The 26,363-nt window shown below is 48.3% G+C and overlaps 2 pseudogenes; both read right to left on the bottom strand.

Annotated features, from left to right (window-relative positions):
* Positions 1–6,147: 6,147 nt before the first annotated feature.
* On the bottom strand, positions 6,148–12,187 carry LOC114216746 (large ribosomal subunit protein eL28-like; annotated as a pseudogene).
* A 4,389-nt stretch (positions 12,188–16,576) lies between these two features.
* LOC114216898 (U6 spliceosomal RNA) lies at positions 16,577–16,690 on the bottom strand (annotated as a pseudogene).
* Positions 16,691–26,363: the final 9,673 nt, after the last annotated feature.

The raw sequence follows: 26,363 nt of genomic DNA, 5'->3' as shown, positions 1-26,363 counted from the left end.
TTCTCTTAAACACATAAAAAATACATTGCACAAACTGTTTTAACAATTTTTTTCAGAAGTCAAAATGAATCCACCAATAGTCCTGTGATCCTAATGCATTAAACAGTTCTCGTTTTTCCACATTCCCTTTCAAGATCCCCCAATGCACTTTTTAAAAAAATTGAGGTGAAATTCACATGACATACAATTACCCATTTTATTTATTTTAATTAATTTATTTATTTTCTTAAATATTTATTGATTTATCTGACAGAGAGAGAGAGAGGAACACAAGCAGGGGGAGTGGGAGAGGGAGAAGCAGGCTTCCCGCCAAGCAGTGAGCCCGATGTGGGGCTTGATCCCAGGACCCCGGGATCATGACCTGAGCCGAAGGCAGACGCTTCACCAACCGAGGCACCCAGGCGCCCCTATTTTATTTTATTTTTTTTTATTTTTAAAGATTTTATTTATTTATTTGAGAGAGAGAGAGACAGACAGAGATATTGAGAGAGAGAGCAGGAGCCAGGAGGAGAGGGAGAAGCAAGCTCTCCGCCGAGCAGGGAGCCCAATGCGAGGCTCGATCTCAGGACCCTGGGATCATGACCTGAGCTGAAGGCAGACCTTAACAACTGAGCACCCAGGTGCCCCCCTATTTTATTTTTTTAAATAAAGTATCATCAGATCTTTTTTGAATTTTATTTTAAGTAGGCTTCACACCCAACGTGGGGCTTGAACTGAAGACCCTGAGATTAAGAGTCGGATGCTCTACCGACTGAGCCAGCCAGGCGCCCCTACGATTAACTTTTTTTTTTTAGGGGGAGGGAGGGACAGAGGGAGAGGGAGAATCTTAAGTAGGCTCCACGCCCAGCACAGAACCTGACCGCGGGGCTCTATCTCAAGATCCTGAGATCATGACCTGAGCCGAAGGCAGACGCTCAACTGACTGAGCCACCCAGGCGCCCCACATTTAACCATTTTGAAATGAACAATTCAGTGGCATTTAGCACATTCACACTCTTGTGCAACCATCACCTCTATCGATTTCAACACATTTTTATCATCCCTGAGTAAAACTCTGTACCCACCAGTTACTCCTTATTCCCTCCTCCTCCCAGCCCCTGACAATCACCACACTGCCTAATCCAACTTTAAAAAAAATTAACTAGAGCACCTGGGTGGCTCGGTCGTTAAGGGTCTCTGCCTTTGGCTCGGGTCATGATCCCCGAGTCCTGAGGTCGAGCCCTGCGTCGGGCTCCCTGCTCTGCGGGAAGCCTGCTTCTCCCTCTGACCTTCCCTTCTGGCTATCTCTGTCTCTCTCAAATAAAATCTTAAAAAAAAAATTGACTAATTTTGTCATTGTAAAATATACATAACATAAAATTTATCATTTTAACCATTTTTAGATATACAGCTCAGTGGCATTAAGCACATTCACATTGTCGTGCCATCGTCACCACCATCCACCTCCAAAACGTTTGCATCTTCCCAAACAGAAACTGTGTCCATTAAAGACTAAGTCCCCATCCCCCCTCCCACCAGCCACCCCCATTCTACTTTTTGTCTCTATGAACCTGACTACTCTAGGAACTTCATATAAATGGAATTATACACTATTTGTCCTTTTGCAACTGGCTTATTTCATATTATTTGTATAATAACCTCAACGTTCAGCCATGTAGCGTGACAGAATTTCACTCCTTTTCAAGGTCAAATGATATTGTATCCACAGTTTGTTTATTCATTCATCTTTCTGTGGACACTTGGGTCCTTTCCACCTTTTGGCTATTGTGAATAGCGCTGTAATGAACATGGGTGTGCTGTATCTGTTTGAACCATTGCTCTTAATCCACTTTTAACATAGTTACAACGGTACCCTGCTCAGTTTGGAGTTCTGATATTTCGTCTAACGATATATCACGCCTGCCTTTCTCCATGTTGCCACATGGTCTTTACAATCTTCCTTCTCAATAGCTGCACATAGTCCGTCTAAGTAACTCCATTTCACGCAGAGATGCAGTGCCAGCTTAGACAAGTTTTTACAAGTCTCCCCATCCATGTCTTTGGAAGGCTTGGAGCAGGACGCATTTGGAAAATGCTCCCTGGGAGATCAGTCTGAGCCTGGAGCCCGTATCCCCTTCGCCTCTCACCGCCCCCTCCCCTTTCCCCTCCCCCCATCAAAGCTTCAGGAAACAAAAGGAGACATCCAATTCCTGAAAACAGACAACAACAAGCTGAAAGACACAGAGAGGAGTCTCTCTGATGTTCCTATACTGAAGATGGTGGTGGTGGGCGGTGGGGTGGGGGCGGTGGCGGTGGAAAGAGGCGAGAAGCAAAGCAGACCTGCATGCCGGTGCGTTTGCTTTCAGCCTCAGTGCGCAGCTGCGAGCCCAGCCTGTGCCCGCCGCGTGCCTGGTCCTCGCTACCCCCGCCTTCACCTGCATCTTTCATCCTTCTTGCGCATCCTTTGGCGACCCTCACAATGTACCGGAATGCCACCTCCCTTACTTGCCTTGGCCCCTGTCAAATGCCGTAAGCAGCACTCGTGCTCCTTCCACGCCCGAGGGGGGAGCAACAGAGGAGAAAACAGCTTTCCATGACCCAGGAACCTGCTGTTGACAGCCCTGGGTGCCTGGTAGGGAAAGTAAGTGTTTTGTTTGGCTTTGTTTTGTTCGCAGAGCCTCCCCTCCTAGCCCTGTTCACCTTTACAGCATCACTTGAAGCAACAAAGCCGCTTAATTACGCTGCCTTTGAAAACTTTGAACTAGACAGGCTGGATTCCTTGTGTTAAAATCCTTTCCCTCCTGTAAGGACTGAAAGGAGCTTCCCTGCTCAGCCTGGTTTTAAAACCCTCACACCAAGCATGGAAAATTCTATAAATACCAAATGCGAACCTGGAGTTTAACCTTTAATTATTCTAGCCTCCAGCTCAACCTCCCGATTCCACCATTTTCTTTCGGCACATATGTCCTCTTTAAACTCTGTCTGGAGCATGATCAACATTAATAATAATAATAAAATCTCCTTGGGAAGACTTTCAGAGCCATCAGAAAATGAATAGGAATTGTAGACGTGGGGGTGATCTTTGGAGAAACACTCATCTGGCCGCCTGTTTTGTCGCATTGATGCCAGAGGTCTGTATCGGTTTGATTGTCTGAAATCATTGCCATGCCCCCCAAAGCAAGTAAAGCCTCTACACCGACTTGGCTTCATTTTCTCCCAGGTGGCGTCCTGGATGCATTTATTCTGAAGACCTCCATTCTGGTTATGTGCATAATAAGGCACCTCCAAAATTAGTGGCTCACAACAACAAATTGTTTATTTTGCTTTCAAATCTGCAGTCTGGGCAAGGCCAGTGGGGACAGCTTGTCTCTGCTCCACACGGTGTCCCTGGGGTGGCTTGACTGCTGGGGCCTGGGGTCATCTGGAGGCTCTCGCTCACAGATCTAGTGCTGGTGCTGGCTGGCTGGGGTTGTCCACTGTGGCCTCGCCATGTGGCTTCCTGGTTTCCTTGAAGCTAGGTTCAAAGGATGAGTGGCCTGAGGACACAAATGGACGCGCATAGCAGTTTGAGGACTGAGCCTCAGATGTCCCCTGGCTTCGCTTCCGTCGTCTTTGGTTGGGTGAGGCAGTCATGGAGGCCTGGCCGGGTTCAAGGGAAGGGGGCATAGACTCCATCACTGGAAGCGTCCTCATCACTGGAATGTCAGTATTACCTTGAAGAAGACCTTGTGGGATGGGAGATAATGTGGTGGCTATATTCATCTGCTGGGGCTGCCGTAACAAAATCCCACGGGGTGGGGGGCAGCTTAAGCAACAGAAATTTATTTTTTCACAGTTCTGGAGGCTAAAATCTCAGATCAAGGTGTCAGCAGGGTTGGTTTCTCCTGAGGCTTCTCTCTCCCTGCCCCTACCCGCCCCCCCCCCCCATCTCCTTGCATGATCCTCTCTGTGAGCAGATCCCTGGAGAGGCTTCCTCTTTTTATATGGATACTAGTCTTAATGGATTAGGGCCCCATCCCTACGATCTCATTTAACCTTAATTACCTCCTTATAGGCCTTATCTCTGAATACAGCCACACTGTAGATTAGGGCTTCAACCTATGAATTTCAGGGTCGGGGGGACACTACTCGGTCCTCAGCAGGGGCCGTCTTGGAAAATACAATCTGCCACATAGCCATTTCTCTCTCTGAGTCTCCCAGCCTGAAATTATCCTTCTCAAGTGATAAGTGGGTTAAAAGTACAGCGTTGAGGTTGACCTACAGGTGGGGCTTGGGAGACGCTATCTGGTGAAGGCCTTTCCTTTCATGAACCGGGTCCAGCGGACCATCCGGGGTCCAGAAATGTTTTGAGGACTAGCAGCATATTCTTCACTTTGAAACTAGCTGGGCCAAAGAGCAACTGCAGACCCTCTGGCAATCCATTCAAATCTGGCCCCCAGTGGTGGTTTCGTACTGTCACCTTGGCCAGCCTGGAGCGATGTTTCCCCCAAATTCTCTTCCTCTTGCGGTTCTGGATGAGAGCTGGTCAGAAGAGAAATTTGCACCACGTCTGGAAGATGGAGGAGATGCAACTACTACTCCTCTCTGGTCATCGTGGTTAGATGCAGTGAATGACAGAAGGTGCCAGAAGGTGCCAGCTTGCCCTTATTCTCTCCTGCCATGCACGCAATTCTGCTTCTTGACTGCTAACCCTGCTGAGCCACCCCCGTGCCATGCCAGGCCCGCCACCCAATGTAGAGACACATCTTCCATGGGCTTCTCCCCAAGCTCTCCTTCATGGCCGCGATCTGGCAGCCTAGCGACTCTCCTCTAACCCTCCAACTTCCCCTTCAGACCCTTCCTTTCCCAGACTCCCCCACGGTCAGGAGGTCCTGCTCCATTACAAAGCCCTTACTCCATACCCCCGCTCAGTGACTACGCCCAGAGCAAGGTTTGCACAGTGGCGGGAGAAGAACCCAGTGGGTTCAGAGCAGAGTTTCTGGTTAAGAGTGGGGCTTGAATGGCGGTGTCAGAGTTGGGGCAGGCCAACAGAGGTGTCTCTTTCAGACCTCTGCAAAGCTAGGAGGAGCCTGTGGGCTGGGAGCAGGGCCTTTGGTCCCTCCGTGAGGGCCCTGGGCCCCTGGCTCCTGGCTACTGCAGAGCACTTCAGCTCCTGGCTCTGGATGGGGCTCATTAGGCCTGACACCAAGGTGTGTCATCCCTTTTTCCATGACATCATCTCTCCCCCAGGCTTCAGAAATAGTGTGAGTGCAACACAACACTGGAGAGCCCATGGGTCTACGCTCTGTGCTTCGGGGGGACAGGCCTTCCCAGTGTGCAACGATAGCACCATCGTAATTCTACAATGTTGAGCACAAATGAACTCACTCAACAAGTTAATAAATCAGTTCAATATGGTGAGCTGACCTCCTGTTTTCTTTTTTAAAGATTGTATTTTTAAGTGATCTCTTACACCCAACGTGGGACTCAAAACTCACGACCCTGAGATCAAGAGTTGCACGCTTTCCTGACTGAGCCAGCCAGGGGCCCCTTTTCTTTTCTTTCCTTTCCTTTCCTTTCCTTTTTCTTTTCTTTTTTGTGAGCTGACTTTCAAATGACTTTCAAATGGTCTCAACCCCAACAGTGAAACATTTTTAGCATCCCTCCCCACTATATTTTTATTTACTTATAACTTACATTCATGTGCTAATGCTTTTTGCTAAGATCATAAGGCCATATGCCTATGTGTGAAGTCCATTGTTAACAATAGAAGTCAAAAAGCCATATTTCAAATTATCTCCTTAAGTGTGAAAACTTTAAAACAAACTAGCTCTCAAAGTAGGAGAACTGCGAGCTCTGCCAGTTTCTTCGTAGCTTATGCTTCCTTTTACAGGACTATCTTCAAGCCATGGTTTCCTTAGAGGAACTGTTTCAAGTCCCTTGCCCATTTGGTGATGATTAGTTTGGTTGGAGCGACATAATGTGATCCGTAAATTCACTCAACATGGCACTCATAATAGGCCATTTGCTGAAGGTGAAAAACCATTTGAGGCGGATGCTGTCCAAGTTATGGGACTGCCACTCTCCCTCAGCATTCCTCACCTGTCACACTGGATGCTGAGTGGTGACAAACAGCCCAAACAAGGTCCCAGGGTCAATCTGCATGTTGCATATTGGTCATTGTAATCGTCAGCTCTTGCCGCAATAATGCTGCGGAACAAACACTCCGAAACTCAGTGGCTTACAGTAACAGGCATTTATTTTTCTTGCTCATGGTCCTGCAGGATTGTGGGGGGTTGATTGATCTTGGCTGGGCTTGGCTATTTCAGGCTGTGGGGTGGCCGGGAGTGGTTCCAGGTCACAGGAGTTTTGTTTGGGTTTTGTTTGTTTGTTTGTTTGTTTGTTTGAGGTGGTTGACATCTTTATTGCTTTGGAGGTGGGGGGCTGGTGCTCAGGAGCTCTTGGTGGGACGGCCCGCTTCCTCTTCACCATCACGGGCTTCTGGCTGCGCAGGTTGGCTCTGGTTGTGCGAATGGCAGCCATGCACAGATCTGGGTGGTACTTGTTCTTGCAGATCATGTGCCTGATGTTGCCGAGGGTGGCCCAGGCATTCTGGTTCATGGTGGTCCGCAAGTAGGAGGTGATGGGTTTTCACTGGCGGGATCTCTGCTTCATGACCACCACTATACCTTTGCTGTCAGGTCCTGGCTCCATGCCCAGAGTCCAGTGGTGCATCAGCCCGTTGTAGTGGAAGGACTTGTTTGCCTTCAGATTATTGGGGTCGGTGCTGTATGTCTGCCTGTTCCTCTCCATCAAGAAGCTGGAGAAGTTCTGCCTGACCATCCATTGCAGGTGGACGGACGTGGCAGCAGCTCCTCCCGCTATGACAGTTGGAGATGGAAAGAGCTCCAGGTCACAGATTTTGTGCAGGTCTGGAGCCCTGGCTGATGTGACTAGAGCCACCTGGGACCTGTTCTTGTCCTAGTGATGGCAGAAGCTCAAGAGGGCAAACCATACCATGCAACACATTTAAAGTGCCGGCTCACGTAACACGTCTGGTAACTATCTTGCTCAAGCCCAACTTCCCTGGGGTGGAGGAGTATATTTCACCCACAGTGGGAGGCACTGCAAAGTCATGTGGTAATCGGTGCTATTTCTATTCCAGGTGAGGGATGAATTAGGATCAATAAGCCAAACTACCGGGGCCTCTGGGGGGCTCAGTCGGTTAAGCATCCGACTCTTAACTTTGGCTCACGTCATGATAATCAGGGTCCTACAATCGAGCCTGTGTCAGGCTCCACGCTCAGTGGGGAGGCTGCTTCTCTCCCTCTCCCTCTGCCCCTTCCTCCACTCTCTCTCTCTCTCAAATAAATACATAAACCTTAAAAAAAAATAAGCCAAACTACCAAAAAAAAAAAAAAAAGCCAAACTACTCCCCCCCCAAAAAATAAGCCAAACTACCATAGTGATAGAAAGGAAAGTTCTAAAGTTCTGATATTTTCTTCCTACCTATATTAGTTTGTTAGGGCTGTCATAACAAAGAACCACATGCTGAGGGGCTTAAACAACAGGAATGTGCTGTCTCAGGGTTCTGGAGGCCAGAAGTCCAAGATCAAGGTGCTGGCAGGGTTGGTTCCTTCTGAGGGCCGTGAGGGGTGCCTCTGTTCCAGGCCCCTCTCCTTGGCTTGTCTTGTTCCTGTGTCTTTTCACCTTGTCTTCCCTCCGTGTATGTCTGTGTCCAAATTTCCCCCTTTTATAAGGATGCTAGTCATATTTTTTAGGCCCACCCTAATGACCTCATTTTAACTCCATTACCTCTATAAATATCCTATCTCCAAATGAGGTCATATTCAGAGGTACTGGGGCTTAGGACTTCAACATATGAATTTTAGTGGGACACAATTCAACCCATTACCCTTGCCCCTCAAAGGATTGTCTTGTCTTAGGGTGTGCGTTACCCTACTTTGGAGACTTCCCGGCATAGAGACCAGTGGAAAAAGTCTTCTTGCGCCTGGACTTGACTGATGCCTCTTGGCCAACTGGTGAGCACAGGACAAAGGCTTCAGACTTCAAGACCCCACCCCCAGCCCCATTGCGATCAGAAGAAACTCTGACCTCTTCAGCCACGCCATACCCAAGCCACCACATCTCAGTTTGCTGGGGGTAAAAAAATCTATACCGTTGGCCATAAGATGTCACGGAGGCAAAACCTTCCTATCAGTCTTGGCACCTGTGAAATGAGCACCTCACCTTCCCTTGATGGGGTGTTGTGATGTTTAATGTTTGCCAGAAGAGCCCCAGAGGAAAGGGCAGAATCAATCCTACTAATGATTCTGCAGAACCACCCTGCATCTCTTATTCAGGCTCAGGAAGGAATCTGGGACAAATGATTGAACTCACCCAAGTTTGTGTTCCAACGAACAGGGCAGAATGGGCTGGCCGGTACGCACGCCGTAAATAACCTTAACACTTCACAGGGGCGCTCGAGGAGGAATTCTCTTAGCAGGCTGCCCCGTACAGTCGCACTGATTCATTCCCGAGCGATGTGGCCCACATGTGCTCTTGCAACCGCAGGAACAAGCGTCCTTTCTGCCACGTCAGCATTTTCCGTTCTCGCGTAAATTACGCACACTCCAGTCATTTCATTAAGACATTACGTCTCCGATGTGACGTGTCGGGTTTCCAGAGCCGGACAGAAAAGCCTCCTGGTGGCTCGGGACGGCCATCCCCACCCCCCCACTCCCCCCACCCCCAAATACAACGATACTCCTGTGACACCTGGCCATTAGGGAGCGGAGGAGGGACCAGCAGCCACCACAGAGGACAACGAGGCTATAACAATGATCAGCGGCTTCCTTCCTTTCTTCCTCCCCAGCCCCACGCCTGGTGTTGGAGTATTCCAGACATCTGGAATTATGACTGGCTAAATGCAGTCGAACACAGATTTCTTTTTGTGGAAATATTCTGATCTAAGACCCAGGAGGGCAGGGATATTGGGTAATTGCCATCCTTGCAATAAACATATTATGGAAGTTTATAAACTCGGCCTATCTCTCGGCTGCTTTAGGCTTCTGGTGTGCCTGGGATGGCTTTGATTTTGAAATCACTTAGACGATAGGCAGACTTTGCCTCTCCGTGCATTTGCAGAGCAATCTGATAAACACATCTGTGGCAAGTCCTGTTTGGGCTAGTTGGGGGCCGACCAGAGGATAGAACACTTTAAACGAAATAAATACATACATACAAAGCATGTATGTGACCCAACTGGAATTGGGAAGACTGGAAACTATCACAAGATATTCTGTGCACACGATATCTAATCTCCCTTCTAGACAGAAGAAATTCAAATGAGCCTCTGCCATTAAAACTTTGATTATCAGAAACTTCATTTTAATCAGAGCTTGCCATAAACTCTGTGTGCTCAGCCGACTTGTGTATTTAACATTCTCGATATTATATGCTGTTCCAATTATCCAAATTTTTCTTAAATTCAATTTCCCAGGGCCTTGTGGTGTTCAGCTAATCAAGCTTGAACTTTTTTTAAAAAAAGTGTTTATCCCTAGTCTCTCTGTACACGCCGTGGCTAGATACACACAGGCAGCAGATCGAGGACGCTGTCGGGGTGCCACGGTGTGGCACTTTGCTGATGAAGAGGCCACCCTGGCGCTGCTTGGAATCTAGATGCCCCCCGCCCGCCCCCGGTTTTATTCCCGATCACTTGGGCGCCCTGTGCGAACACCCGCACTCGACCTCCCCAGGCTGCCCCCCTCCCCGCGAGGCTCCGGCGCTGCCCACGCCCGGCCGCGACGTGCTCTGTGGATAGATCGGTCGCCGGCCGCTCGTTTCCTTCTGCCCCCTTCTTGGTGGCTCACAGAGATTAGCCTTCAGGAATGTGGTTAGCACACACTGCCCTCATAACTCAACCCAGTATATCACAGCACACAATCACAGGAAATACCACATGTCATTACGACGTGCGCGCTCACGCGTCGGTCCCCCCCCACGCCCCACGTAGCAGCAGGCGCATGCACGTATGGCACGTTACCGCGGGCCCCCCGTTCTGCACCCACAGTTCGCTGTGTCGGCCCTGCAGACACCTGGGCCCCAGGGGTTAAGAGAAAGGATCCCCTCCCCCGGTTTTTTGTGTTTTTTTTTTTTTTTTTAATCGCCGTGGCCACTTTGCTTCCCAGTCTAGGCTCAGCCCACAAGGGTCAAGAATTGTAAAGAAAGTCACTCTTGGCCCCCTTCCAGGTACCGGAAGGGTTGGGGCTCGAGATTGTGTTATTGCAGTTGAGGGAGGCGAGGCCGGCTCTTGCCGGCGTCGGATCCGGCCTGGTTGTCTCCTGCAGACCCCGGGGGAGCCAAGCCAAATGTCCCCTCGGCCTCTTCTGCGCATGCCTGCTGCGTCCCTTTGCCCTTTGAACCACGCTCTTTTCTGCCTTTGGAATGTTCTTTCCCCCTTTCTCTGCCTATTGAAATCGTCCCTTTTCCTCAATGCCTCTCGCACAAGCCCCACCTCCCCTGAAGAGGCCAGCTGGAAATGATCTCTCTCTCATTTCAACTTCTTAAAGGCTTTATTTTCTATAGCACTCATTGGACCCAAAGTAAACACTGCCATTGGGCGTTTGGGGTTTTTTTTGTGCATGTGAGAGCAGGGACTTTGTTTTGTACTTCTCTGCCTCCCTATGGAGCCTGAATATGATGGCTCGCACATAATAGACACTCAACAAATGTTTGTGAATGAGGACAATGATGCTAACAGCTCCCATTAATTGAGCACCTACTGTGTGCCAGGCACCTTATCTAGGTGATACTATTAGGCCTGTTTGGTTTGGAAGAAATACATTTTCCATCTGCAGTACTTTGATATCTTCTTTCTGTAAAAACTTAAAATTGGGGGCAAATGGGTGGCTTAGTTGGTTAAGCACCCAACTCTTGATTTTGGTTCAGGTGGTGATCTCAGGGTCCTGAGATAGAGCCCGGGGTTGGCCTCCACACTGGGCATGGAGCGTGCTTGAGACTCTCTCCCGCCCTCCCCTCCCGCTCGTGGTCTCTCTCTCTCTCAAAAAAAAAAAAAAAAAAAATTAAAATGTAATACATAGAGTAAAAAGTGAAAGCCTCTTCAAGTCCATTCTCTACCCACTTTACCCCACCCCCTTACTTCCCTCCCTACAGATAACCACCCTCAATAGTTTGGCCCACCTGACCTTTGTCTAATATATATAATCTAATATGCGCTATATATGTAAGATATACTTACACTTTTAAATATATATATATATAATTATACTATATGTGCAGTAGCTCAGAGTTTAAACCTCACAACATCTTAAGAGGAACATTTATTATTTTTTTTATTTTAGGTTTGAGAAAAATTGAGGCTAAGAGAGGTTAATTAATTTTTCCAAGGTCACCCAGGTTGAAAGTGCAAGAGCTAGGACTTGAACCTGGCCCTGCTCTTTCATCTGAATGATTGTGAGGTTTCAGAGTTGCCTCTGGACTGCCAACGTCAGAACCCCTGGGGAGCTTGCTAAATGTATAGATTGTCACCTGCCTCTCAGTCCCGGGTCCCGATTCAGGATGAGGTCCTAGACTCTGTGGTGTAGCGATCAACCACGGCTGCTTCTGATGTATGCTGAGGTTTATAAACTTGCTCATCTGATGGCACCCAGGTTGGTCTCCTGCTGTCTAGCACCCGTCTACCCCAGCTAGAGAGACAACCAGGGGCAGCAGAGCGGTGGTGTAGCCCTCATGAGTCAGGATACCTGGGTTCAAATCCGGCCTCTACTACTTCCAACTGTTCACTTGGGCAAATTAGCCTCTCTTGGCCACAGTCTCCTTATCTGTAAAATGCGGGAATCTGCTACTCCCTCTCCCGCTGCCCCTTCGCCCTGCTCGTGCTCTCTCTCGGATGAATGAACAGAATATTTGAAAAAAAAATTATTAAAGACAAAAAAGCAGCAGCTGACCGCACACACTGTGGTTCTTAGCTTGGGTCTTTCCTGAAGGCACCTGCCCCAACATCCTGCTTTGGGTCTGCCTAGAAAGATCCAGGTGGGTGAAGGCCATTCCCTGTCCATTGGTTCTAGTGACGGGTGGCTGCAAGGAGCTCCAGAGCGTCCAGCCTCCTCAAGAGGCTTTTCCTGGAGTCTATTCTTCTTCTCTCTCACTGTCGTTTGTGGATGATGTGGTGTCCAGCCAGATTCCCCGCGCTGACCACGGTGCTCATCCCCAGCTCAGCGGCTCGCCGTTTCAGTGTTCTCGAGAACTGGTCTCTGCCTGCAGGACAGCCTTGCCCAGAGCTGAGGACTTGGGGCTTATGTGCCCCCGTGCCCCCAGTGAGGGTGGCCTGCAGTCAGTGACTAACGGACACGGGGGGTATAAAGGCCTGGCCCCCTGTGTCATGTATGGGAAGGAATGACTCTGTAATCCCCACCCCCTTCAGCCAGGGAGTCAGGCTGAGGCTAAATCTCCATCTTCACTTCGCTTCTTCTCCTGCCCTCCACTGCTTCCCTCCTGTCTCTACCTTTTTCTCCCGAGAGCCCTCCCTCAATAATTCACTTGCACGGGAATCTGTGTCTGGAGCTCTGCTTCCGGGGAACCTGACCCGAGACACTGCTGGTCACCACGGCCTGCGGTAACAAGCCTCACAATGCTCAGAGACCGTTCCCAAGCCATCGTGTGTCCTCTCTGTCCCCCACTTAAGTAATTAGCTCCCCCCCCGGGCCTGTTTTCTAGCCTCTCATCAGAAGCTGGCATGGGGGTGAAAGAATGATAAAGGGAGGGAGGGAGCCGTGGGGCTGTGTGAAGCTGAGAAACGCAGTCACCTGGGAGCCAGGGACTGTGGGAAGGTCCCACTCCAAACCCACGCCAGGACCACAGGCTGGAGGCACTGATTTGCCTCTCCTTCCTGCATATTTGCACCCTGAGGTCAGGAGCCCCGAATGCCTACAAAACAATGTTAGTTAGTGCCGCTCGGTACCGGTGCAGTGAGCTTAATAGAGAGGAGGCTGGACACTTGGACATACAGAAGAGTTTGCGACCTGTGTATGTGTTGTGCTGTGGGTTTGGAGGGGCAGGAAGGCAGTGGAAATTCACATGGGCCACCGAGGTAGGCCTGCCCTGCTCTGTTATAGAAGGAGAAGGCCACCAGGAACGGTTGTCTTGCCCACCGCCTGTTTGCTGAACACTTTCTTGACAAATACCTATTGACATCCGAGCTTTTGTGTTTCTTTCTGCAGTGCACTTCCCTGAAGACGGTCTTTCCAGAAACCGTTGGGTATGCAAGTAATACTGCTGGAATGTTGGACTTTTTTTTTTTTTTTTTTTTTTTTTAAATAGGCTCCATGCTCAGGGTGGGGTTTTAACTCACAGCCCCGAGATCAAGAGTCTCCGGCTCTACTGACTGAGCCAAGCCAGGCGCCCCGGACATTTGGCTTTTAACTCCTTTTCTTAGTTCTATGAATGAAATCATATGTGGCCTGTTCCTTCCCTTTGGAGGTCAAGGCTTGTGAAGGCCTTGAAAGGGGACTTCAGATATAATTAAGGATTGTTTGATTCTCTGTGAAAATTACTTGTGATTTCAATACAAAATATGTTACACTAATTAGGGCAACATGTAAAGAAACACAACTTTCTGTGCAAATTTTAGCTCACAAATAGATGCTTACTCCTCTTCCAGTTTTTCTTCTTTGGCTTTGAGGAGAAACTTTAATTTACTCCCAACTATGTTTCATTGCATTTTGAAAAATATCAGGTCTGTGCCCAAAGCAATCTATAGATTCAACATAATCCCTATCAAAATTCTAGTGGCACTTTTTACAGAAATAGAACAATCCCTCTTAAAATTTGTATGGCACCACAAAAGACCCTGAATAGCCAAAGCAATTTGAGAAAGAAGGACAAAACTGGAGGCATTATGGACCCTGCTTTTAAACTATACTCCAGAGCCATAGTAATCAAAACAGTATGGTACTGGCATAAAAACAGACACATAGATCAGTGGAACAGAATGGAGATCCCAGAAATAAACCCATGCACGTATGGTTAATTAATTTATGACAAAGGAGGCAAGACTATACAATGGGGAAAGGACAGTCTCTTCAATAAATAGTGGTGGGAAAGCTGGACAGCCACATGCAAGAGAATGAGACTGGACCACTATATTATGCCATACACAAGAGTCAACTCAAAAAATGGACTAAGGACTTGAAAATAAGATTGGAAACCATAAAATTCCTGAAAGAAAACACAGGCGGTAAACTCCTTGACATTGCTCTCAGCGATATTTTTTGGATCTGACTCCAGGGGCAAGGGCAACACAGTGGGACTACATCAAACTGAAAAGCTTCCACACCATCAAAAGGCAACCTACGGAATGGGAGAAAATATTTGTAAATCATATATCCAATAAGGTATTAATATCTAAAATATACAAAGAACTCATACAACTCAAGAGCAAAAACCCAACAGTCCAATTGAAAAATGGGCAGAGGACCTGAATAGATATTTTTCCAAAGAAGACATACAAATGGCCAACACACATATGAAAAAGTGCTCAACATCACTCATCATTGGGAAATGCAAATCAAAACCACACTGAGATATCACTTCACACCTGTCAGAGTGTCTAGTATCAAAAAGACAAGAAATAACAAGTATTGGCAAGGACGTGCAGAAAAGGGAACTTTCACGCACTCTTGGTGGGAATGCAAATTGGTGCAGCCGCTGTGGAAAACAGTATGGAGGTTCCTCAAAAAACTAAAACTAGAACAATCCGGTAATTCCACTTCTAGGTATTTACCCAAAGAAAACGAAAACACTAATTTGAAAAGATATATGCACTCTTATGCTCATTATTTACAATAGCCAAGATATGGACGCAACCAATTCATTGACGGATGAACGGATACAGCTCAGTCATAAAAAAAGAATGATATCTTGCCATTTGCGACAACACAGACCCAGAGGGTAGAATGCCAAGTGAAATAAGTCAGACAGAGAAAGACAAATACCATATGATTTCACTTAATATGTGGAATCTAAAAAACAAAACAAATGAGCAAACAAAACTCACAGATGTGGAGAACAGATTGGTGGTTGCGGGAGGGGAGGGGGGCTGGGGTGGGTGAAATGGGAGAAGGGGGTCAAGAGGTACAAACTTCCAGCCATAAAATAAATAAGTCATGGGGTTGTAACATACAGCATGGCAACTACGGTCAACAACATCGGATTGCGTATTATGTAACTTTATATGGCGGCGGCGGGGGGGGAGCTAGACTTTTTGCGGTGAGCATTTCACAGTGTATGCAAAGATCGAATCCTTATGTTGAGCACCTGAAACTAATATAAGGTTATATGTCTATTATACCTCAATTAAAAAAAATGTCAGGCCTGGATAAACCTTTCCAGCTCCCTCATCACCGAGGAAGGATGTGGATGTGGTTTATGGGAAAACTGGGCAGACAGCACTGAGTTCCCATATACTCCAGTTCCCCCCATTAGAAGACTGGTTCAATATTGGTATGTTATTATTAACCAATCTCCATAGTTTCCATTAGGGTTCACGCTTTGTGTTTTACTCTGGCTTTTGATACATGTATAATGTCATATATCCACCATTATAGTGTCACACAGAGTAGTTTCACTGCCCTAAACATCCTCTGTGTCCCATTTATTTGTCCCTCCCTCTCTCTCTGGGGCCCCCTGAACCCCTGGCAACCATCGATCTTTTTCCTGTCTCCAGAGTTTTGTCTTTTCCAGAACGGGTCATGTAGTTGGGCTCACAGTTTGTGGCCTTTTCAGATTGGCTTCTTTCACTTAGTAACATGCATTGAAGGCTCCTCCATGTCTTTTCATGGCTTGATAGCGCATTTCTTCTTAGCGTGGAATGGTGTTCCATTGTCTGGATGTTCCTGCCCCTTACTATACCCTAGACGTTGATGCAAGCGCTAACGAGATCCAAGAGGGGCAAAGAGTCAGTGTCTACCTTCGAGGAACTTCTAGTCCAGCTGGGGAGATAAGACACACACAGCCATACAGAGTCAGCTAATAATTAAGCAGTAAGTCAGACGGGCTGAAAGACACAACATGGAACGAGTGACTGCTGCTGCAGCTATGGTGAGAAGGTTCTGCAGAGGAAGTTCAGTGGGACAAGGGCAGGGCAAGACAGACAGAATAGAGAGCAGATTCAGGAAGGCTCCGTGTGTCTCAGCTTTTGACCCTGTGCCTCTCTCACAGGCTGTGCACAGAGAAGAGAGAAAAGGGAAATGACGTGCACACACTGTGTCCGTTTCTCTGGTGGGAGACTGTCCCCGCACGGGGCGTTTGGCAACTAGCTCGAAGGTGGATGAGCTCATTCCCTCTCTCAACAGGTGAGCAACTGATGCCAGGGAGCTGGTGTCTTTATTAAGTTCTAGCTCCAGGCAGCAAAGCCTCTCAAATCTTTAGCTAAACTCCGTGTGTGTGTGTGTGTGTGTGTGTGTGTGTGTGTGTGTGTGTGTGTAGTATAAAGTTTATTTTAGAAGAGATCATTTTTTTATACTTTTTTGTGGCGAGATAGGTTGTAGGATACTAGGACATTTTTATTCCAGTCTTCATATCTTTTCTGCCTTAAAAAAAAAGCACAGAACGCTTCCTGAATTTGCATGTCATCGTTGTGCATGGGCCGCACTGATCTTCTCTGTATCAGACTGATGTTACCAGTTACCATATGTGCTGCCAAAGTGAGCACTCTACCACTTTTTAATATAGTAAGATACTCATAACATAAAGTTGACCATCATAAGCATTTTTTAAAACGATTTATTTATTTATTTTAGGGGGGAGGGGCAGTGAGAGAGGGAGAGAGAATCTCAAGCAGGCTCCCAGCTGAGCTTGGAGCCTGACGTGGGGCTCGATCTCATGACCCTGAGATCATGACCTGAGCTGAAATCAAGAGTCAGACTCCTGACCGACTACACCACCTGGGCGCCCCATCTTAAGTGTTTTTATGTGTACAGTACAGTGGTATTAAGTATATCACCACCATCCATCTCTAGAAATTTTTCATCTTGCCAAACAGAAACTCGGTACCCCTTAGATACTAACTTCCCATTCTCCCCAGTGCCCCTGCCCCCGGCAACTGCCATCCCACTTTCCATCTCTCTTGATGCGACTGCTCTAGGGACCTCATCTAAGTGGGGTCGTGCAGTATTTGTCCTTTCGTGAGTGACTTGTTGTTCTCCAGCATGGCTGCCCCATTTCATGTTCCCACCGGCGGGGTGCCAGGGTTCTGATTTCTCCCCATCCTTGTCAACACTTTGTATTTTCTGTTGGTTTGCTTATTTGTTTTTAATAATGGTCATCCTAATGGATGTGAAGGGGTTTCTCGTTGTGGTTTTGATTTCTTTAGCTAAACTTATTTGGTGGGGAAGCAGGGGAGAGTCATGATTCCTGCATGGGGTGCTCACTGGGGGTGGACTCAGCTTTGGGCATCAAAAGGCCCAGCCTGCCCATCTTTGGCAGTTCACTGGCTCTCTGGGGCCGGTTGTCTAATACATGTATAAAATGTTGAGATCCCTTCCATGTACCTTGTCCTCCTTCCTCAATGATTATTAGTACTATCACTTCATAGGTAAAAAGTTTTTCTAAATATTTAAATGCCCACTGGTAGACACATAGAATTGTGTTTTATCTTTCGTTAATTCATTTATTTTATCTTAATGTTTTTTAAGTTTATTTATTTATTTATTTATTAAAGATTTTATTTATTTGACAGAGAGAGGCAGCGAGAGAGGGAACACAAGCAGGGGGAGCGGGAGAGGGAGAAGCAGGCTTCCCGCGGAGCAGGGAGCCCGATGTGGGGCTCGATCCCAGGACCCCGGGATCATGACCTGAGCCAAAGGCAGACGCTTAACGACTGAGCCACCCGGGCGCCCCAAGTTTATTTATTTTTTTAGGAATCTCTATACCCAGTGTGGGGCTCAAACACACAACCCAGAGATCAAGCTTCGCATGCTCCTCTGACTTGAGCCAGCCAGACGCCCCTATTTTGTAAACATCAAACAAGTTAAAATTTAGGGGACCTAGAGGCTGGGTGCTGGATGCGGGGGAGGAGAGGAGCACAGAATTGGGAGCCATCTTTCATGTCCCCTTTCCCCCACCTCTGTTAGCAAGATTTGTGTTTCTGTTTTCGCAACACATTCCAGTATCTGTTGTCAAGCACACAAGAAGACTTTCCAGGAAAGCCAAGGCCAAGGCTGGGCTAATTTGGCTGGTAAATATGCAGTGAGTCACTTTTAGATTTGGACACTTTCGGGGCGCCTGGGTGGCTCAGTTGGTTAAGCGACTGCCTTCGGCTCAGGTCATGATCCTGGAGTCCCGGGATCGAGTCCCGCATGGGGCTCCCTGCTGAGCAGGGAGTCTGCTTCGCCCTCTGACCCTCCTCCCTCTCATGTGCGCTCTCTCTCACTCTCTCTCTCTCAAATAAATAAATAAAATCTTTAAAAAAATAGATTTGGACACTTTCTTACTTATAAAAACAGTGAAAGGAGGATGAGCCGAAAGTGCCGGCTCCCTGGGGGCGGGTCGTCCCACACCAGAAAGGATGCCACTGAAATAAATGGGCCTGCACGGTCTCATTCCAGGCCGGCGGTACACAGCGAGGCGGTTTTTGTGGTCCGTGGCCCTGTCCTGTGGCAGGGCGTAGGAAGGTCTCAACCTCATCAGAACCCAGGAGTTTCTCCTGCAAGCCTCCCAGGGGAGAAAAGGAGGAGTTCTGGCTGAATTAGGTACCCCTCCTCCTGCAATTCGTATGTTGGGGCCCTAACCTCCAGTCCCTCAGAATGTGACTGTATTTGGACGCAGAGCCTGTAAGGAGCTGATTACACTGAACTCCAATCCTATGGGTGGGCCCTCATCTGATCTGACCCGTGTCCTTGTAAGAAGAGGAGATTAGGACACTGCCACCACACCCAGAGAGAAGAAGACCTGAACACACCCGAGGGGGAAGACGGCCATCTACAAACCGAGGAGGGAGGCCTGGAACAAATGTCCCCTCGCGGCCCTTGGACGGAGCCAACCTGGCTGGCCCCTTGACCTGGGGCATCTAGCTCTGGCACTGGGAGATATCACATTTCTGTTGTTTAAGCCCCCCATTCTGTGGGACGGGAGGCGAATGGAAGACGGCCACCAGAGCCGTTCTCCACAGACCTCCACAGACCTCTGGCAGAGATGACTTGACAGGTGAACCCGTAAGAGGACCGTTTTGTGTGGGCCGCCTGGGTGGCTCAGTCGGTTAAGCATCAGACTCTTGATTTTGGCTCAGGTCATGATCTCTGGGTGGTGGGATTGAGCCCCACTTTGGGTTCTGCGATCAGCGCTGAGTCGGCTTGGGATTCTCTCTCTCTGCCCCACCCCCAGCTTGTGCTCTTTCTCTCTAAAAAATAAAATATATAGGGGCACCTGGGTGGCTCAGTCGGTTAAGTGACTGCCTTCGGCTCAGGTCATGATCCCGGGGTCCTGGGATTGAGCCCCGCATCGGGCTCCCCGCTCGGCGGGAAGCCTGCTTCTCCCTCTCCCACTCCCCCTGCTTGTGTTCCCTCTCTCGCTGTGTCTCTCTCTGTTAAATAAATAAATAAAATCTTTAAAAAAAAATCTTAAGGGAAAAAAAAAAGGACCGTTGTGTTTTCAATACCAAAGGTCATGGTGGCTGCGTATAAGACAGTGGCAATGAAGATGGAGACAAGTAGGTACATGTCAAATCTCATCCTCCGCATCCCGTTGTACTCCCTTCCCTAGCTCATATGTGAAAAGTCTTTTTAGATATTTAATGCCCACAAATCTCCACATATAAAACTCTGTTTTACCTTTCGTTTGTTTAAAAAGTGGTAGCACACCATATCTATCTCTCTATATTTTAGTATCTATATATGTATATTTTTACAGGATGCTTTTTTTTTCACTTGACAGTATATGGGCAATCTTACATATCAGAGTCCACGTATCTCATTCTCCTTTTTTACTGGCTGCATACTATTCCAAGTCAGGATTAAGCATTCGATTACATATACATACATATATATACATATATATATATATTTTTTAAGTAGGCTCCACACCCAGTGTGGAGTGCAATGTGGGCCTTGAACTTACAACCCCAAGATCAAGACCTGAGCTGAGATCGAGAGTTAGACAGTTAACCGACTGAGCCACCCAGGTGCCCCTAGATAATATGTTTTTAACCATATCATTATTAGTAAACACAGAGGTTGTCCCCACTATTTTTTAAAAGATTTTATTTATTCATTTATTTTTTTAAAAGATTTTATTTATTTATTTTGAGAGAGAGAAAGAAAGAGAGTACAAGCAGGGGGGAGTGGGAGAGGGAGAAGCGGGCTTCCCGCAGAGCAGGGAGCCCAAAGTGGGACTCGGTCCCAGGACCCCGGGATCATGACCTGAGCCGAAGGCAGATGCTTAACCGACTGAGCCACCCAGGTGCCCCTATTCATTTATTTTAAAATTTTTTTAAAGATTTTATTTATTTATTTGAGAGAGAGAGAATGAGAGATAGAGAGCACAAGAGGGAAGAGGGTCAGAGGGAGAAGCAGACTCCCTGCTGAGCAGGGAGCCCGATGTGGGACTCGATCCCGGCACTCCAGGATCATGACCTGAGCCGAAGGCAGTCGCTTAACCAACTGAGCCACCCAGGCGCCCTATTCATTTATTTTAGAGAGAGGGAGAGGGAGAGAGGGAGAGGGAGAGAGGGAGAGGGAGAGGGAAAGAGTGGGGGGAGGGGCAGAGGGTGAGGTTAGAGATTCTCAAGCTGACTCTGCATTGAGTATGGCGCCTGACTCAGAGCTCGATCCCACGACCCTGAGATCATGATCTGAGCCAAAACCAAGAGTCGGACGCTTCACGACTGAGCCACCCAGGCGCCCCTCGACCCCACCATTTTTTAGTGTTACAATAAACACCCTTGGACATTCAAGCTTATTCTCTCTGGGGTTTCTGTAAGATAGATTCCAGATGGAAAGTGTTGTCAAGAGGGAGATACCCGACAGCAATGTGTTTCTATGTGCACCCAAAGTCACATACAAGAATGTTCATAACAGTACTATTTACAATAGCTCCAAACTGGAAACCACCCAAATGTTCTTCAGCAGTGCAACAGAACAATCAAGCATGGTCTGGTCGTGCCATGGAATTCTATACAGCAACAAAAATGAATGTTCTGCTTCACGGAGCAATATAGATGAAGCTTAAAAATATAATACTTGGTGAAAGGAGCCAGACACAAAAGAATATATACTATATAATTCCATTCATAGAATGTTCAACAACAGGAAGATCCTGCTAGCGGTCAGGATAGTGGTTACCTGGGGAATTTACTGAGTAGGAAAGAGCACGGGTCTTCTGGGCACTTATAATTCTCTCTTCCTTGACCTAGGCAAAATGTTACATGGACGTGTTCCATGTCTGCGCCACACACTTATGATCTGTGGCTTTTTCTATATGCGTGCTCTGTTTCCATAAAAATTTTTCCTATATTTCTTTATAGGTGTATGTATCTAAAATAATAACTGGAACTGCAAATCGCCCTCCAAAAATGTTGCACCCTTTTACACGCACACCAACAGCGCACACACATTCTTCTTCCCCCACATCCTCGCCTACGGCGATGCTAAGAAGCGGTTTGATTTTTTGCCAACTTGATGGCTCTTGAAAAAAAGTATCTTCTCGTTTTCCTTTGCATTGTCCTAACCACCAGTGGATTGCGTATCTTTCAGGTTTATTTTCCACTTGCATTCCTTTTTCTATGAATTAGCGGTTTATTCTTTGCTCCATTTTCCCCTCTTGAACTCTTTGTCTGGTTCTTATTTCTATATAATGGATATTAACTTTTTGTTGGATGTGTTGCAAACCTGTTCTCCAAGAGCATCTTTTGTCTTTTCCCTGCATTTACGGCACATCTCAGGGCCCTGCTGGGGCGAGGCCTGCTGTGCACCTAAGCGAGGCTGCGGTGGGCCGGGAGCTGGGCTCTGGCCAAGCGTTGCCTGGTGGGATCCAGGGTGCCAGATCTTCTGATTCCTCAGAAGATGCTGGAAATATAGATTTTTATGGGAAAACTTCCGATATTTTTTTATTATTTTTTAAAGATTTTATTTTTTTATTTATTTGTCAGAGAGAGCGAGAGAGGGAACACAAGCAGGGGGAGTGGCAGAGGGAGAAGCAGGCTCCCCGCTGAGCAAGGAGCCCGATGCGGAACTCGATCCTAGGACCCTGGGATCATGACCTGAGCTGAAGGCAGCCGCTTAACCGACTGAGCCACCCAGGCGTCCCAAAACAGATTTTAAAGTGCGGGCAACTCATTCAAAAAATTGTAAGCACTAAAAGAAACAACGCATGTTGGGGCCGGGGTGGATCTGCAGGACACCGGTTTGCAATCTCAGGTCGATGCTGTATTCCACTGCAAAGGAGGTTTGTCTTGTCACACCTGTCTGTCTTTTCCCTTGTGACTTCTGAGTTCTGTCTCTTTTCTACCTTTTAACCAGTGTAACGCTTTTTTTTTTTACTCTCTAAATCCTTCTCTTAAGGATACAGAGAGAAGCCTTTCGTGCTTTTATTCAAGTCTCCTTAATGAGAGAAATAAGGGCAAATACACACATTACTGGACTCAGACAGAAGAGGAGGTCCTGACCTTGGGGATGTGGGTGGCTGGGCCCAGGATGGTTAAAACATCAAAATTAGAACTCCTCATTTTCTCAGTTAAGGCCAAGGACCTTCGTATGTAGTGGGATTTCAAGGGACGAGAGGCCACTGAGAGCACTGAAATTCACGCTAACATGTAAATGACTTACTTGGAAAGCCCTTCCTGGGATCAGGTGTGCAAGTCAGAGCAGGGCGTGAGCCGCTGGGCACTGCAAGCTTGGAGATGCAGGAGGGTGGAGGAACTCAACTCGAGCCCCACTCCCCTATGGGAGAGGACTTTGTCTTTCCCAGTTGCGGCTGCTTTCCCCAGACCCTCCCTTGCCCCACTTGGCGCCCACTGCGGCTGGGGGTACTGGCCTTGCTCCAAGCTGAGTTGATGGGGAGCACAACAAACATTCCCCAATCATCTGGGCTACTTTGATGGCCTTTGGTGGTATCATCTGCACAGTTCCCACCCGTGCTAATGAGCGGCTAGCCTCGCTGCACAGGAAGAGAACACATCTAAAAACCGCGCTGGGTGTAGAAAAAAATGTCTCTGGCTGCGCGGACAGCAGGACCCGAGAAGGGACAGGACAGGGGATCACTGGCTGAGGGTATGGTGTAGCTTATTCCTTTTCTGGCACCGGCTGACTGAGATGCTGAGCTCACCCAGAGAGTGGATGCTGGTGGGAGTGCATTTAGTCCTTATAATCATAGCTGCATTTAGGGAGTGCCTAGTATGTGTTAGGCTCTGGGCTGAGCACTGTATATGCACCCCCTCCCCTCCCTGTAATCCACACTCAGCCGGCAAGATCGGGCTGTTACTCTAAGTGACGGGGTCCAAGGTGACCCAGGTGGCATGCATGAACCGAGCCTCAGAATTCTACTTCCAGCCCCGGGATTCCTGTCTTCCCAGCCCCAGGCGACCCTGCCCTCCATTCCAGCAACTTCTCCAGCCCAGCCTTGCACTGCCGTTGGACTCGGGTCTCTATGGTAAGGACGTGCAGGCGACAAGCTCACTGACCCCTCCCCCTTCTGCTTTGCTTCAGTGGCCCTGCCCCTTTTGCCTTAGGAGTTGGTGTGGCTCTCCCTGCCTTCCCCCCCACACCCCCTTACCTCCCCCACCCCCACTCCCCTACTTGAATACTAGAATGTTCTGAGACACCAGCTAATAATCCAGGCGTGAACCAATAATGAAGGTGCCGGATGGGAAGAGTTTTAAGGTGTGACTTTTCTAGGCCACTCACATTCATGAAAAGCAGCACAAACAATACAGTTTATTTTCTGATGCTAAAAGCAATCATGCCTTTTGTAGTGAAGTGGAAGATGTGGAAAGATATAAAGAAGAAAAAAACGTTATCTTACTCGCTTGAGACAATCATTGGTAACATTTTCAGATGGTCCTTGCCACGCATTTTCATATATATACATTTTTAAATATATGTAATTTTTTAAAAAGATTTTATTTATTTATTTAATTGACAGAGAGAGAGAGACAGCGAGAGAGGGAACACAAGCAGGGGGAGTGGGAGAGGGAGAAGCAGGCCTCCTGCCGAGCAGGGAGCCCGATGCGCGGCTCGATCCCAGGACCCTGAGATCATGACCTGAGCCGAAGGCAGACACTTAACGACTGAGCCACCCAGGTGCTCCGGAGAGAGAGAATCTTAAGCAGGCTCCACATCCAGCATGGAGTTCAACTCGGGTTCGATCTCACGACCCTAAGATCATGACCTGAGCTGAAATCAAGAGTCGGACGCTTAACTGACTGAGCCATGGGTGAGCACTTCTGAAAGGGAGGCTGTGAAGGCAAAGGCTTTCTGAGTAAGGTGGGTGGAATCAAGGAAATGGGGAGGTTGTGGGTTTTTTTAGCTGGGGGAGGTGCCCTAGCCCACCCAGGACATGGTTGCTCCTGGGCCTCTGGGGTTGAGAGGGTCGTTCTGAGCTTGGGTGAGGACAAGGGGAGATTCCTCCAGCACCCTCTTCAGTGTCACTCACCAGTTCTTGGGAGGGTAGGGAGGGTGTCAGCTTGGGCCAGCAGCAGCCTCTGGCCCGCTCCCCACCCCATTGCGGGCCGGGTCCCCACAGCCGCCCCCTCCCCCATGGTTTAGTGTGTGTGTGTGTGTGTGTGTGTGTGTGTGTGTGTGTGTGTGTGTGTGTCTAGGGGACTCACGGGAGGACAAATGCGCTGGCTTATAGGCTTCTTGAGGCACTCCAGTGGTGGGGGCAGGGCACTTGTGGCCCAGGCACTTCCTGCCTCTTGAGAAACAAGCCGCCTTTTGCCTGTGACTGCGGAGCTGCTGACCCCCATTAGCTGCTTTCCTAGAAGTGAAAATGGATTTGCTCTGAACTCTGTCATCCCTTGTGACCCAGGGCTTCCAGAAGCAGTGCCGAGAGCACAGGACTGGCCACCAAAGGGAGCCATGCTAACTTGCCCTCAAGGAGACATGAGTTTGCTTGAGGCCAGCCTGGTGAGCATGCGCCCTGCCTCCCTCCTCCAATCACCTGACAAAGAGAGTTCTTGAAATACAGGAAGGTTTGGTGCTTCCCTGCAGGAGGCCCTGCTGGGCCATTGTGGTTAGAAGAGGGACCCGGGGTAGGGTCCCAGCTCTGACCTTAGATGCACCACCATGGGCAAGTTAGTGAACCCCTCTGAGTTCAGGCTCCTTGCCAGTAAAGTGGACCGAACAGTACCTACTGCCTGGAGGTACTCTGCAGATGAGATGCTTCAAATTCCGTATATAAGGTGTCTACCATGGTACCTGAACTACAGCAGGTGCTCAGCAAATGATCTCACTGTGTCTTAAATGTACTCCTCATAACTTCTGGCAACAGATATTACCACCCCATTTTATGGAGGAGGCAGCTGAGGCTCAGAAATGTTAAATGTTGTTTCAGTTATTTATTACTTAGTGGCTGCAAACAACGCTGAGTGATAATGAATGAAGGATAATTTCTCATGATTCTGTGGATTAACTGGGTGGTTCTTGGACTCCAGGTGGTGTCGGCTGGGGTCTCTCGTGTGGATATAATCAGTTGGCAGCTAGATTGGGCTGAAAGGTCAAACAGGGCTTCTCACGTGCCTGGGTCTTGGTGCTGGCTGTTGGCTGGGCGGCCTTGGTCCTTTGTGTCATGACCTTTTTACCAGGCTAGCTGGGGCTTCCCCAAGCATGGCAGCTGGATTCCTGCAGAGAGCATTCCAAGAGGACAGACCTCAGCCTGCAGGCAGGTGCTCAGCCTCTGCTTTCCATCATGCTTGTTAATGTCCTGTTGGCCCAAGAAAGTCACATGGCCAAACCCAGAGCCAACATGGTAGGGGACTCCATCAGGGCACACATACTGGAAGCATGGCTCATCGGGGGCTGCCCACGTAACAGTCTACCAAAAAATTTTGCCTAAAATCCCACGTCAGGGGCGCCTGGATGGCTCAGTCGGTTGAGCGTCTGCCTCCGGCTCGGGTCATGATCCCAGGGTCCAGGGATTGAGCCCCGCCTTGGGCTCCCTGCTCTGTGGGGAGTCTGCTTCTCCCTTTGCCCCTCCCCCTGCTCGTGCTCACTCTCTCAAAATATTTTTTAAAATAAAATAAAATAAAATAATAAAATAAAATAAAACAAACTCCCCTGTCAGTTGAATGGCATAGCTGGGATCTGAACCCAGGGCTGTCTGACCCTAAAATCCACGCTCCTCCTTCCAGGCATGGCTGCGGCTGGCTCTACCATAGGCCGGTGTTTGCGGGTCCC

Source organism: Eumetopias jubatus, unplaced genomic scaffold (genome assembly GCF_037043125.1).
Source record: "Eumetopias jubatus isolate StellerSeaLion01/CBP00866 unplaced genomic scaffold, mEumJub1_p1.0 scaffold_11, whole genome shotgun sequence".
Classification (NCBI taxonomy): Eukaryota; Metazoa; Chordata; class Mammalia; order Carnivora; family Otariidae; genus Eumetopias; species Eumetopias jubatus.
Note: the sequence above shows the minus strand (reverse complement) of the source record. Positions and strands in the feature narration are given on the sequence as shown.